Source organism: Fringilla coelebs (assembly GCF_963513975.1).
Source record: "Fringilla coelebs genome assembly, chromosome: 5".
NCBI lineage: Eukaryota > Metazoa > Chordata > Aves > Passeriformes > Fringillidae > Fringilla > Fringilla coelebs.
The window spans coordinates 9,573,631-9,587,305 of record NC_140033.1 but is presented as its reverse complement, the minus strand read 5'-3'; the positions used below and the strand labels follow the sequence as shown (position 1 = coordinate 9,587,305).

The window sequence follows — 13,675 nt, the reverse complement described above, 5'->3', positions numbered from 1 at the left end:
GCCAATGTCTCTCATCAGCAAAGGAAGTAGAGAATGCAACTGGCTAGATGCAATTCAATTTGCATCCTAAATCACTAATGTTTTTGAAATGTTTTTTAAAGTTTAGGCTCCCACACAATATATACAGATTAAGAAGCAGGACCTGAATGGTTTTGAAATTATATCCTATCTCCCTGAAAGCTTCTTACAAATCTTGCCTTAGCAAAGGAAAAGATATTGATCTACACAGATATACTAAAACAAAAGAAAAATCAGCTCAGCCATTACAGAATGCAGACACGTTGTTACCAACATATGGAAACATCTTAGCCCAGTTTTATAAGAGAAGAATAAAACCAATATTGATCAAATTAACTCTCCTGCCTCTGCAGAAAAGGAAAGCATTTCTGCAAGGATTAACTGCTTTTAATTAAAAATTTATTTTGAAATAAATGCTACTTCATTCAGATAAGATATAAATAATATTAATTTTAAGTAGGAGTTTATAATCAGTATTTTCTCAGTTTATTTTGATATGGCATCAATAAACTGTACAAGTTTTTAAGAAGTGTTGACAATTCCCTTTTGCTGGTCCTCTGTTACCTAGCTTTAAAAAATTGTAATAATCAACACATCATTTGCCACAGATCTTTAAGGAAATATTCACCACCTTTTCAAATGCCATTTAAGCTCTTTTATTCTCTTCATTTAAATTCCATCAACTTTTGCACATTTCAGATTTCAATAAAAGCAATTTAATCTTTTCAGCTTCCCGTGGCCATTTCACAAACCCATGTTGTGCCAACAAATCAAAGGAGCTAATTTTATCTTGCTCAGTGTGCACTTATAAGCAAAGACAAATTAATCATCTACAGTAGGTCTAGTTGGCTAATGCTTTATATTGTAAAATCAGTGTAATACCACTGTTATTTCCCCCTCCTGAACTGAAATAGGGATCACAGATGGTGAAGCAGTCACAGATGGTCACTGGTATTGGGAAGTGCTATTAATAAAACAATCATTAAAAGGTCTACAATACTTTATGGAATTAATATTTTCAGATAATAGTTAAGTTGGTGATGCATAAATCTCAGTGTCAGATTACTGTGAGTTTTAACAAAAAAAGAATTGCTTTTAGATCTCTCTGTATATGAAGAAACTTGGACTAGCAGATATTATAGGAAGATGTTACACTTGATTTTGAAAAAAAAGTATTGATAACCTCTAGCTTTTAGGTTCCATTCACACAAAAGGAAGGCTTAATTGCTTTTACCTGAGATTTATACTGGGACAAGAAAAAGAAAATTAGTACTGTGATAAAATTTGTGTCTTTTTTTTGTTCCTGGATATTTTCATCATCACTTATGTTAGCATGCTCCCTGGGAACTGTCTTAGTAGATTGAAGGGAAGTTCAACTACAATATTTTGACAGAAAACTTTAAAGTGACTGTTACTAGTTTTTGCATTTCCTTTGAATTTGTAAAATAACATGGAAAAAAAAAAAAGGCAAGCTAGGGCTGATCTTTGCCAAATTCTAATCTCTTTATCAAAAAGAATTGGAAGTGGAAAGGAGTAATTGTGCTGTCTAGTCCTATCTCTGTATTTTTGGTCATTGTCTCACATTTATAATGTATGCTCATTTGACATTTGAAGTACCCAAAGGAAAGATGGGGCAGAAACCTTCATGAGACCACTCTGGAGCCACATAAACCTATCAAATACAAGCAGGATTTCTTAGACCTTACAATCACTGATTAAAGGTTAAGTTAGATGTCAGACAGGTGGCCTTAGCAGGCTCTCTCACTGAATAACAATGAAGTTTCCTACCATATTTTACCATGTTTTCCATCTTAATTCTAGTCAGTTTACTTCTAGTTAACTATTAGCATCCTCACTAATTTTTAAAATAACATTTTGTTCAGCAAACCGTCACTCTAAATGCTGAGCATAACTTCCAAAAACTAAAAGTAAAATATTCTGGTTTTTTTGTTTTACCATGATGCTCATATAAATGTTATTACTTTATTGATGACCATGTATAATTTTACAATAGTCTGGAATATCCCTTCATGGTGGACTTAATGGTAATCATATATGCTTGCTTCTGAGACAAAGCTGACCTTGTTAAAATACGGCCAAAGCTCATGCTTGAAATAAAGCCACAGAGAAGTTCTCTGCAATACTACAAACTAAAGAACAGATGAACAATCTTCCACCACCACTCCTCAAGCCTAACAAAGTTTTGTAGTAAACATAGGAGGAAATCTTCTCAACCTTGCAGTTCAGTGACAAGATAACATCACAGTAAGGAAGTCAAAAGACTGAGCTGAAGGTTGCATGCAAATGGATTTAGCAAAGTGTTGCTTTTCTGCCTTGCCAATACCCATTAGTCTTGATGTGAGTTATTGTCTGAGTTGGAATTGATAGAGGTCATCTGGACAAAGGCTTGTGAACACTGTTAAATTGTGTGGTGACTTTGGAATAACTCTTTTGCAATGATCACCCTGTTCCTTGGGAATCTTTCTAAAAATACCTTCTTCTACCTATTTTTGTCTCTTTAAATTTGATGTCACTGTTGATGAAGCCAGCAAGACTCTGACCCACTACAAGAATCCGCAGTTACTAGGAAATGCTAATGTGTTCTGCTGCTTTTTATCTGTTTTAAAGAGATAGTTTACTTTGGGGGACTGAATGGCTCAGGATACCTATGATGAATTTCTACCTCTAAACACTGTGTTTGATTCTAGCTACACAATCTTTCTTGTCCTCTTCTCAACTGATTTTTTGAACATGATATGCTGCTCTCCATTCAGGTAGCCATGTTTGGATATTAGTTTCATTTGTTCAGAAGCTCAGCTGTGACACTTGAGCATAAAAGGCTTGCAAACTTCTTGCATGTTTTGAATTTTGCTATAAAAATGTAATACTTATTGTTCATTCCTCTTTTAAAATTTTCTGTGATCACAACACAAACTTCAACTTCTTTAATCCTCTTTAGAGCTGATAAAACAGAACTGAACTTATATATACATGTATATTTTGTATAAGTAGGGAAAAATCCTGAAAATAATGTATAAAATATATATAGATATATGCAGTTGCAGAAGCCAATTACAGTTGTGATGACAGCATCTTATTAGTTTGTCATCACCAGGCTATATAATAGACACAGTGATGTCAGACTACTACAGCCTGTGGTGCTGTGAAAAGCAATAGTAAAGTGGATAATAGATGAGGCTACTCCTCTGCCACAATCCCCAGAAGAGTCAACAGCATGGTGAAAATCCTGTTCTGTACTAGAGAAGAAAAAAACCCTCATTTTCTGCAGGGCTAGATTCCCTGAAACATTTGATGCTAATTTGCAACAGACTTGAAATGTCAGCAGAAAGTTGGCTGCATTCTGATTTTTCTGCTACCAGAAAAACAATGAAAATAGTATTTTTTTTCTTCAAACAAGGACCATGCAGTCAATAAACTGTCTCAGAAAACTTATGGCTAGCATCAGGTTGAGAGATGAATGATGATGTGTTAATGAAATTACTGGGAATAAACTGTTTTAACCAGATAAGATGTCAGGTAGTGGAGGGATAGAAATTACTCTCCCATTCAGAAAAAAAAACTCACCTAGGGTTGGGACCAATGCAGATTTTTAAGGTGAAACCTGTACTGTATCTCACTTTACAGCTCTCACATCTTGGAATTTTCATGTAACAAAAACCTTCCCAAATGCAACCCTCCCAAAGCCCCAGTATGCACAGTTAAAATTGCAATTGCAAGACAGCTGTTCTACTTATAAAGGGTTGGAATGTGTTACTCAGTACTACAGCCTGTGCTCTTTATTGTTAGAAATGTATCAGAAGAGTCAAAATTTTGGCATTTCATTATTTAATTTAGTACAAAGAATCCATGGAAATCTGATATAGTTCGTTAAGGACTTCTTGGTACTTTAACAGTATCTTTAAAACTGCTTGCAAATGAGACCCAGCTCCTAAAGATATTAACACTAATATTAGATTATTTCACTCTAATTATGGAATCCTTAACTACATCTTCCTATAGGTGCAGAGGTCCTGAACAATGTTTTGTAACTTGTCCTGTGCAAAGAAAATTTCTCATGTAAGTTTTTATGGACACTTCTGGACTTAATAACTATTGTGTGGTAACTGCTGATGAGAAGGCACCACGTTTGTTAACCCCTAGTTAACAAATGTTAGAGCAAGAATAATGAGAAGCTTATCTACACTGGCTCAGGCTGGCACAGGGGCACTTCTACAGCATGAAGAACTACAGAAGGTGGGGACCCTCCCATGAAGCCATCAGGTTAAGGGAAGTAGATGAGCTGTGTATGGTAAGGAAAATATATAAAAATGTGTATTTAATAAAAGCAGGTCTCATCAGCAGTGCTCAGAATGGAGTAATGCATGCTCTGAACAAATTCTAACCCGTAGTAAAACCTTATCATACAATCAGCACTGCCTCGGCTTGTGTGCCATTGCTGGCAAGGGTAGTGCAAGATTAACTTTATGAGCTGAATTTGGCCTTGTATAGGGGAGTGAAATACCCTGCTTCATGAGTAATATACGAGAGCTTTCCTTCAATGTAAGTCCTGTCCTTTTCTTTTCTGCAAGTATGTTTCTCTGGGGACTGAGCGGTCAGGCAGAAAACTAGTTTCTAAATCACTACACAGCAGCACTGAGATGTCAGTCAGTCCGTTTTTCTCTTTTTTTTTTTTTTTTTTCCCACTCCTTTGGAGGCCTCTAAAGATAAATTTCTTTCCTGTTAACACCAATACACAATTTTTAGAAATACTTTTCCAAAACAATAAGATTGTTTCCATTTTTTTTGCTTTCCTTCATGTCAGTCAGAGTCGTTCATTCCTCAGATAAACACTTTTGTACTTTCCATCCCCTTACTCCTTCATTTCCTCTGCGAAATTGTTTGAAATTGCCATTTTCACTTCAAATGCAAGGGAGGCAGCGCAGTGCACTTCCTGACAGCTGACGTGAGATACCAACTTCTATCCTCAGTTAAACACATAAAAGCCCATATGCTTCTTTTGATCATGAGGGGAGAAAGGAGAAATTCAAAGGAAATTTGGTATGCAAACGACAGACAGATGTGGCCCTTACACTGTGATTTTCAAAGGGATCTAAATCTACATTTCATCTACTTTATGAGAGCAGATGTAATAGTTGTTCCCAGTTGTTTGCACAGAAGACACTTTTACACAGTAACAGATTTGGGATTCATTTGGAACAGGACTGACAAATTTGCCTATAAAGGGTAATGGGGCAATTCCCATCTCAATTTCTAAAAATGAGAAATAGCAGTTTAAATTAGCAGTAATACATCATTGAAAAATCAGTTTGTAAGAAAAAATTAAATCCATTGTTTTGAAACATTGATTTAAATAGTGGAATTGGAACAACCTTCCATGTATGTGCATTCAAAGGATTTTAGACAACATACATATTATTCAGGAGCTTACATTTTAATTCCCTTATTTTACCTCTACAGATCATATCTATACTGTTTGCTTTTTCTGCTCACTGAAAACAGTCCATTTTCCCAATTGCCTAAGTACAATTCACCACTTTTTGTAATTTTTTTTTTCTTTTATAGCTTAAGCCTTATGTAAAAGGGAAATATTTCTGGTTAACTCACAGTGATGTTACTTTCAAAACTCATTATTTCCTTTTTTATTCTTAATTTCTTTTCCCCCTCTGCTACCCTTTGCTATTTATATTTTCAACCATATTACTTGTATTTGCAAGATACACTAGGATAGTAGTTTATGTGAGAGATTCACTGTTTAATTATATTAAATGTATACAGAATTACAGGTATCTCAGTTATTTTGCAATGGAAAAAATCTCTGGCAGATTGATTCAGACAATGGGCATCTGTCAAGCCAATAGAAAGAGTCAAATTGTCAGAGTTGAGTATTGCTTCTGCATTGGAATCTCTTCACCAAATGGGCTCATTGTTTTCCCCATTATTCAATCTCTGAGAAAGAAGAGAAGGAAAAATAAGGAAAAGGAAGGGAAAGGGGGGAAAGGAGAGAAGGGGAAAGTCTGTCCTCCGACCAGGGAAACATGGTCAGAATTTCTTTTCTGAATGACAAACACAGATTTCATACTTTGCTATAAAAGGCTTGAAAACATTGCAGGAAATACACAGCTACTATGTAGGCAATAGCTACAGATGCTTCCTAAAAGCTTGTCTTTATATGTTTTGTACTAAGATATGTTAAATATTCTCAAGTATTTTATTTATGTATCAGTATGCCAAAAACTATTGAGGGACTTTACAGAAAGAAAATACTATTCTACCCTTGTTGCACTAGTGTGTTTTCAGTGTCAACTCCAGCTCATACTCTGAGAGCTAAAGTACTACAGCTCTACTCGAGGGTCAAAGCCTGATAAAGAATTTAAAACAAATCCCTTTGTCTGTGAATTAAAATCTTTCCTCATTTGCTAATTACTTTCAAAAAGATATCCAAGTTTTGTTTAAAATAAAAAAATGACAGAATGAATGGCTTTTTCTATACACTGTCTTCCACATGACTCAGGAAAGTTTCTGAAGAGGAGAATTCTTAAGCATATTTTACTTTGACAACCCAAAAGATTATGATATAAATGACTAAACAGAGGACAAAGAGTCTATGTATGAGTCTATATATTGAATAACAATAACCTGAACAAGGGAAAGATTCACTATATGGAGAAATTAAAATGGCAAAACAAGAATTCCTCTGAGGTAGATACTTAACAAGATTAACTCAAAGCCTGTAGATTCATGGTGACTGTAGTATAACATTGTATATTACACTACAACATAATTAGTGCTTCTTAATCATCCATCACTTCTTTTTCTCCCCTCTGGTGTTTCACTGACAGTTTAAAAAGAATTTTACATAAATACAGAACTGAAAATACTCCAAACTTCTCTGTCAAAAGATTATCAGAAATTATCAAAAGTTCTTTGATGTGGATGGACAATCTGATGCTTGTGATAGATTAAGATACAGATATTGTTTGCACATGATGAGCCCTGTCTCCAACACAACCCATTTTTGGATTTAACTAACTGATAACAAAGAACTGTACCTTAGTAATGTGTTTCAATACAGAGGCAATGTGATCCTCCCACTGGTAATTTAAATAAGCTATATTAAAGGATATTGTACCAAAATATCAACTGCTAGTGCTGGGATTTGTTGATTGCAAAGCTACTTGTGGCAATAGAGAAAGGCATCAGTCAACTTTATCTTCAAAAAACAAAATCCTTGGAATAAATCTTTCTGCATGTAATGAAATAGCCTTAGCATGGGCTCTTTCACTAATAGGAATCAATAATACACCATTTCCCATCATGTAAGACACAGATCATTATGTGCCATACCCCTCAGTAAGAATAATACATTTTCTTTGAAACTCAGCTCTCATCTATGGAAAATTTTACAGGATTATAAAGAATATTTTCCCAGTAAATGAGAATATACTTTAATTTCTTTTCCTTTGCAATCTAACTGAGAATCCTGGCCAGAAAATACTCGTGAGAAAAATTCAGAACAGTTTATACTTATCAGTATGATATGCATATGCTGAATTAGCACCATCTGTTTTCAACAGATATCAGGCTACTTTGCAAACTTTTGGCAACAATTAAAAACAAAAAACAACTAAAAAATACTGAAACAATCAACACTAACCCTCCCTTCATCTTTGAAAGAAAGGAAATATCAATCTTGTTTCATAGGGAATGAAAAAAAAAACAAACCAACAAACCACAAAACCAAACAGAAATGGTTTGAGAAAATCTTGGCTTTTTCTGCCTCTCCTTCAGTACAGATTTCCTCCACAGGCTGGGAGCTGACGAGACACCACATGCTGTGCCACAGCCCTTGTTTGTTCACAAGAGTGAGGATTCATCTGCCCAAGCACAGGCACATTGTGCTGAGTTAATCTGAGCCAGTCCTCCAGACTACTGAAATGCTAGAAAAGTGCCATTTTTCTTCAGCTCACTCCATAATCAACCTGTTTCTCTTGACAGCTGTAGAAACAGCCACATGTAACACAGATGCCACCACGAAATGTCCCAGGACAGGAGGTCATTCCCCCTCACCACAACTTGAGCAGTTTCAATTCCTGCTTTTGACTCCTCTGCTTGAAGCAGAGCTTTAATCCTTTTTGGTTTTTTTTTCAGGAATCTCACCACATCTTCAATTCTTCAGAAATTACACCTCTCCTCAGCAATCAAAAGTTCTGGGTTTGGCTCAGTTTGATCATTCAGGCAATATTTATTTTACTTTGTTCTGTACTCATGATGCTTTACTTCCCCAGTCTAAGATTAAAGGTGGCAGAGTGAGCAGAGCCCTGATTAACCACTTTCTCTAAAATGTGGTTCATGCTGGGGAACAATGGCCATGTAGCTGCTGCTGTAAGGCACACATTAGATAGTCACCAAGTGCCCACCTGCCTAATTCAGGCATTTCTACAGACATCATAGCAAAGCCTTCTTTTTGTCCTTTCTGCTCAGACCTGGCTTCATCCATACTGCTGTGCACCTGCAGAATGGTCTGCATTGAATTCCCCCCCCCACTTTTTCCAAAACTTGTTTAAAATTACCAATACAACACATTCTGTTGGTGGAAAGCATATTTCTGACTCAGCTCTGCTACTCTATACTGTGGTCCCAACACTACCCACTGAATAGAACGAAACGAAACGAAACGAAACGAAACGAAACGAAACGAAACGAAACGAAACGAAACGAAACGAAACGAATAGAATAGAATAGAATAGAATAGAATAGAATAGAATAGAATAGAATAGAATAGAAAGTAAAAGAAGTTTGGGAAACTCTCCTTGATTGCTGATACCACTCTTCCAGGCTTCAATCCAAGAACTCACCAGCTATCAGGTCTTGCAGTAGACTCTGCATAAGCCCCTCTGCCTCAGCTAGACAAGTTAATTTCTCCTTCAGTTCATGTTGTAAATATATTTCTCTCTCTTCTATGAAGTTTCTCAATGTCTCCCCTGAACTTCCTTCTGCCTGAAACTTTTCTTTCCTCTCCCCCTCCATCCCTCATTTTCTAAAGCATAAAAATTCCCTCTCAAATACGCTCAGTTGATCCTAGGGCAGGCGTAATCCTCACACCTTTTAAAGAAATGTAGTTGAACCTGACAACAAACAGAGTGGATCATCTGCTACAGATGGCAAAACTTAGGAGGTGTGAAAACTACTCACAGTATGTCCGGATTTTCCATTACATTTTTCTACAGTGAGAACATGCACTAGCCAGACCACACAAAACTCCACATTCTTATTCTTATTCTCATATAGAAATGGCATTTCCAGTTTGATACAAATCCATTTCCAAGTGACACAAATTAAACAAAACCAAATTAACCTCTCCTCCCAACCCACCCCAAACCTTCAAAAAGCCAACTTTTAAAAGAAAGCATTTACACTTGAATAAACACATACAGAAATCTGCTATACTGATACAAAACTGAGCATCTTCTCATTGAAGAAAAACAGCTTTCTCTGTTTAAACAGATACCAAAGTGAAACAGACTACCTGTCTTTTTTTTTTTCCAAAAATATTTTAAAAGGTATGAGACCATTTTTTCAGAGTTTACTTTTTGCTTGGTTTTTTTTGCTTGCTTGTTTACTTTTATATGTATTCTACTCTCTGTGGATACTGCACCAGATTTAATCCATGCAGCTGGGACAGAGAAGTGACAAATGCTTCATCATTTGTATTTAAAACTAGATAGGACATCCACTCCCTCTCTTTACCAAAGAAATTCAGCCAAGGAACTCAGTTTGGTCTTGATTAGCTCAACTGACTAAAACTGAGTTTTTTGAACATCCTCTTTCTCCTCTTTAAGGGCATACATGGAAATAATATTTATATTTTGTTATTTTTCTAATTATTAAATATAATTTCTATTTCTAGCATTGTAATCCACATTCATTTTTCAGAGGAGGAAGTATTTCACTCCTGGATAAATTGCATCAGATGACAACTTTGCATGCAATGTGATATTTAATGCAACTGTGTAGGGCTGAGGATGAAGAAAGCAGTAACCTTTAATGAATTTTTCCTCCTACTATTTTAATAGCAATTATACTATTTTAGAACCATGACCTTCCTCTTCCCATTTCTGCTTATTGTGACAAGCAGGACAGGAAGACAGAAAGTTGGCAAAGCCTACTTTTTAACACTAATGAAGCTAAAAATTAAGATAAGGCAGCAGAAAAATCAGAAGCTAATGTGAAAAATGTGCCATTTGCAGTTTCTAAACCTACATATGTAACAAAAAACAAAAAAAAAAAAAAGAAAGGGAGAAACAGAATTTAATGCAAGAGCAATATTTCAAGACACGAAAGAAAATGAAAATTCTTATAGTTGGCCTGAAATCTATGATATATATTCACTGCATGTATAAAAGGAAAAAGGCTCTTTTCTTCCCCCTCATTTTCAGAACTCCTATTCTTGTTCTAAACCATTCTTTGTCCACTGCTGCCATAGGTAATTTAAAAAAAAAAATCCAGATAAAAAATAGCTCTGCTTGATTTTATCCATATGGACTATACCAATCACCCTACACATGCAATATGATGTTTCCTATTACAGAAACACAGGAAATAATCATTAAAAGATGTTCATAGGATAATGACAGATTTCGGTCAGTTCCCTTCTCTGTTGTTTTCTATGTGTTTTATTCACTGTTTTAAAATTTCTAGCAAACACAGAGTATACAAAGAAAAGAAAATTAATGAAACCCTGAAATATTTGTAATCATCCAAATGCACATTCTAGACCAGGGGAAGAGCAAAAGCTAAAAAATCAGTCTAAACCATTGTAAACTAATGCCTACTGAATATCTTAGCGACATCCTATCTTCACAAAGTATCAGGCTTTGCAGTCATGTGAATCAGTATTTTTTGGGTCCAGAGATGATACCAGAAAATCCAGTGATTGTTCTCAAGTCTCAAACAGTTCAATGCTCACTGGACCTATAGCAGCTCGAGGCACAGAGTGGCGATACATCCCCTTAGAGATAAGAAATGGCAGCATTTATGGGTTCAGAGCAGAACTGTTGTGTGTGAGTGTGATTTGTCAGAGATGTGCTCCCAAAGACTGAAAAAGGCAGGAGTGACTAATGGTTTTTAGCTGGTGAGGATGTCATAAGAAGTTGTCTCTGGAGACACAGTTCCAGGACAATAAAAGTTTAAGAAAACATTATTACACAAAACAAGAACAAGTGTGGGCTGTGGAGTATCAGGATGAACATGACAAGAACACTTATTAGTTAGTATTTAGTCAGAAAACAAGAAAAGCTGGCTAACCATGAAAATGGTTCTTCTAAACATTCATTGCATGATGCTACCACTGAGAACTTTAGCTAGGATGGAAAGACAAGAAGCACAAACTTCAAACAGTTTAATTCTGAAAGTCACCCTCCAATAACAGGCCATAATGGCATGTTTAACAGAACTATAGAGATGAGGAATGCCTGCTTGAAACACTAAATAATTGGATGCTAAACAGTGTCTGATGGAGAAAAATAGTTTTGGCACCTATATAAAGTCAATGGGTGCAGAGATTTTGTTTCAGTTTGTCTCATTTTGAGTCAAATCTGATTTTCTAGGCATCCTAAGATTGTTAGCAGTTTAGGAGCACCTAGATCTAAATGAGAAAAAATTTTTAAAATATTTTTATTTAATATTTTGAAAATGTTGAATATTTTTTGTATTACTTTGGTATAATTTAAGATATAAATATTGTATATTATTTAAGCAAAGCAACATCTCTTAGCTGAAATATTTGATCCTGCAGAAAAGTTAATGTTTAAAGGGTCTCAGCTTTATAAGCCACATATTTATTTGCCTGTGAGCTAAGACTGACAAAAAGATATTGTTTGGAAACATCATGCACTGATTTTAGAGCCTTGTAAAGACTAGGATAGTGAACATCAAGTGATCTTCCATGATGAGCACTGCTGTTACATAATTTCTAAGCCATCAAGTGAAGTATCTATATGGTTTTACTCAATTTTCAGATCACAATGCTGATGCTCATAGGTCTTTGATAAGACTATAAACAAAAGAGCCTTTCTAGAAACATTACAGAACTCATTTTCAAACTTACAGCACCAGCTGTAAGTTTGCATTTCATCAGGAAATATGAAATAATTTAATTTTAGATTCCTCTCCTGAAAGCACAGCAATCATTCTAGTACCTGGCTGTACTTCTAGCAGCAGCCAGGCTGCTGAACAGTGATGAAGATTATCTCACATGGTGAGGCACTGATGGCTTTTACCTCAGAATACTTCATCCAGGAGCTCTGTGTGTTAGTGTGCAATTCCTCACTGTGCTGTTTGTACATCATTTTATACATAAACACTAAGTACTGAATTCATGATGAAACATTTTTCTTTACCTGCTCTGCTCTCTTTCTGGAAAACTTTAAATCACTTGTTGATGATCTCATTTTTTACTGAATATATATATATATATAGAGTCAATATCATGGAGGAAAGGATGAATTAGGTGGATTTTGATCTGAAATTGTGTTGCAGATTCTATTGTCATGAAACTGATTTCCAGTTGTTGAACTGCATGTGAAAACACTAAAATACTTGAAAACCTTCAACTTGTTCTTAAGTCTGTTCTTTCTTCTGTAAAACCAGCTCAGAAGAAATTATAAAGCACAAATTTCAATTTGCTTTTTTTCAGTTGGCCGCTAGATTTCCAAACTGTGTTTAAATGTTGAATATTCTGAACTGCAGGAAAAGTATTTGTAACATGCTTTTTTTTTTTTTTTTAATGCTTTGAAGTTTAATACTAAATTATTGATAATCCTCTGCTTTCAGCAGAAAACTCACAACTGATGACAAAGACTTTCAGAAATAAGGATCAGAAATATTGGAAAGCATTTGCATGTTTCTTCCCATTATATAATTACAAAATGTTTAGTACAATGAAGTTAAAACATACTTTATTTCAAATTCCAACTTTTTGTGAGCAGGACACCTTTCTTGATTCACCTTATTTCTTAATTTATTACTAATTTATCTGTGTAATATATCAACATGGTTAAGATGCACATCAAAAAATACTAAAATAAAAACAGAATCAAAAATTTGATACAAAAATGAGACTTCCAGAGTCTCAGCTACTCTATTGATCTCTCCAGTTCAACGCACACATTCAGAACTTTTCTATATATCGAACTCCTTCTGGGCTTTGAAGCAAATGGATCTGATTATCACTGTCTGTCACTTTCCTCATTCCACCATTTACTTTATTGACTGTATTGTCCATACTTCCAGAAAAAGTAAGACAGAAAATCCTTCTCCATTAATAAAACATTCTTTGTTGTTGTTGTTTTTAAAATATTTCCAGTAGGAAGGGGTAGTAAAGGGAAAAACCCCCATGGTTGTCTGGTTTTTGATTTGGTGGGTTATTGTTCTGATGGTTTTTTTTTGTTTTTTTTTCTTTTGAATGGCATAGGAAAAAATGTGTTTAAAGAGAATCACTACCTTTTTTGTCAGCTTGAAAATGGCCTGCTCCTTTTTTTTTCTTTCTCTCCAAAATCTATCACTGTATTTTTTTTTCTCTACTGTACAAAACTCCTTTCTTTCTTCCTGTATAACTTTGAACTTCTTAAATATAAAA

At 35.0% G+C, this 13,675-nt stretch overlaps 1 protein-coding gene across 1 annotated transcript in view; it reads right to left on the bottom strand.

The window, feature by feature from the left end:
• Positions 1-13,675, bottom strand: part of PCLO (piccolo presynaptic cytomatrix protein) — a gene marked incomplete at both ends in the record, with an annotated part of 319,291 nt that overhangs the window by 137,581 nt on the left and 168,035 nt on the right. The gene's annotated exons all lie outside the window — the stretch shown is intronic.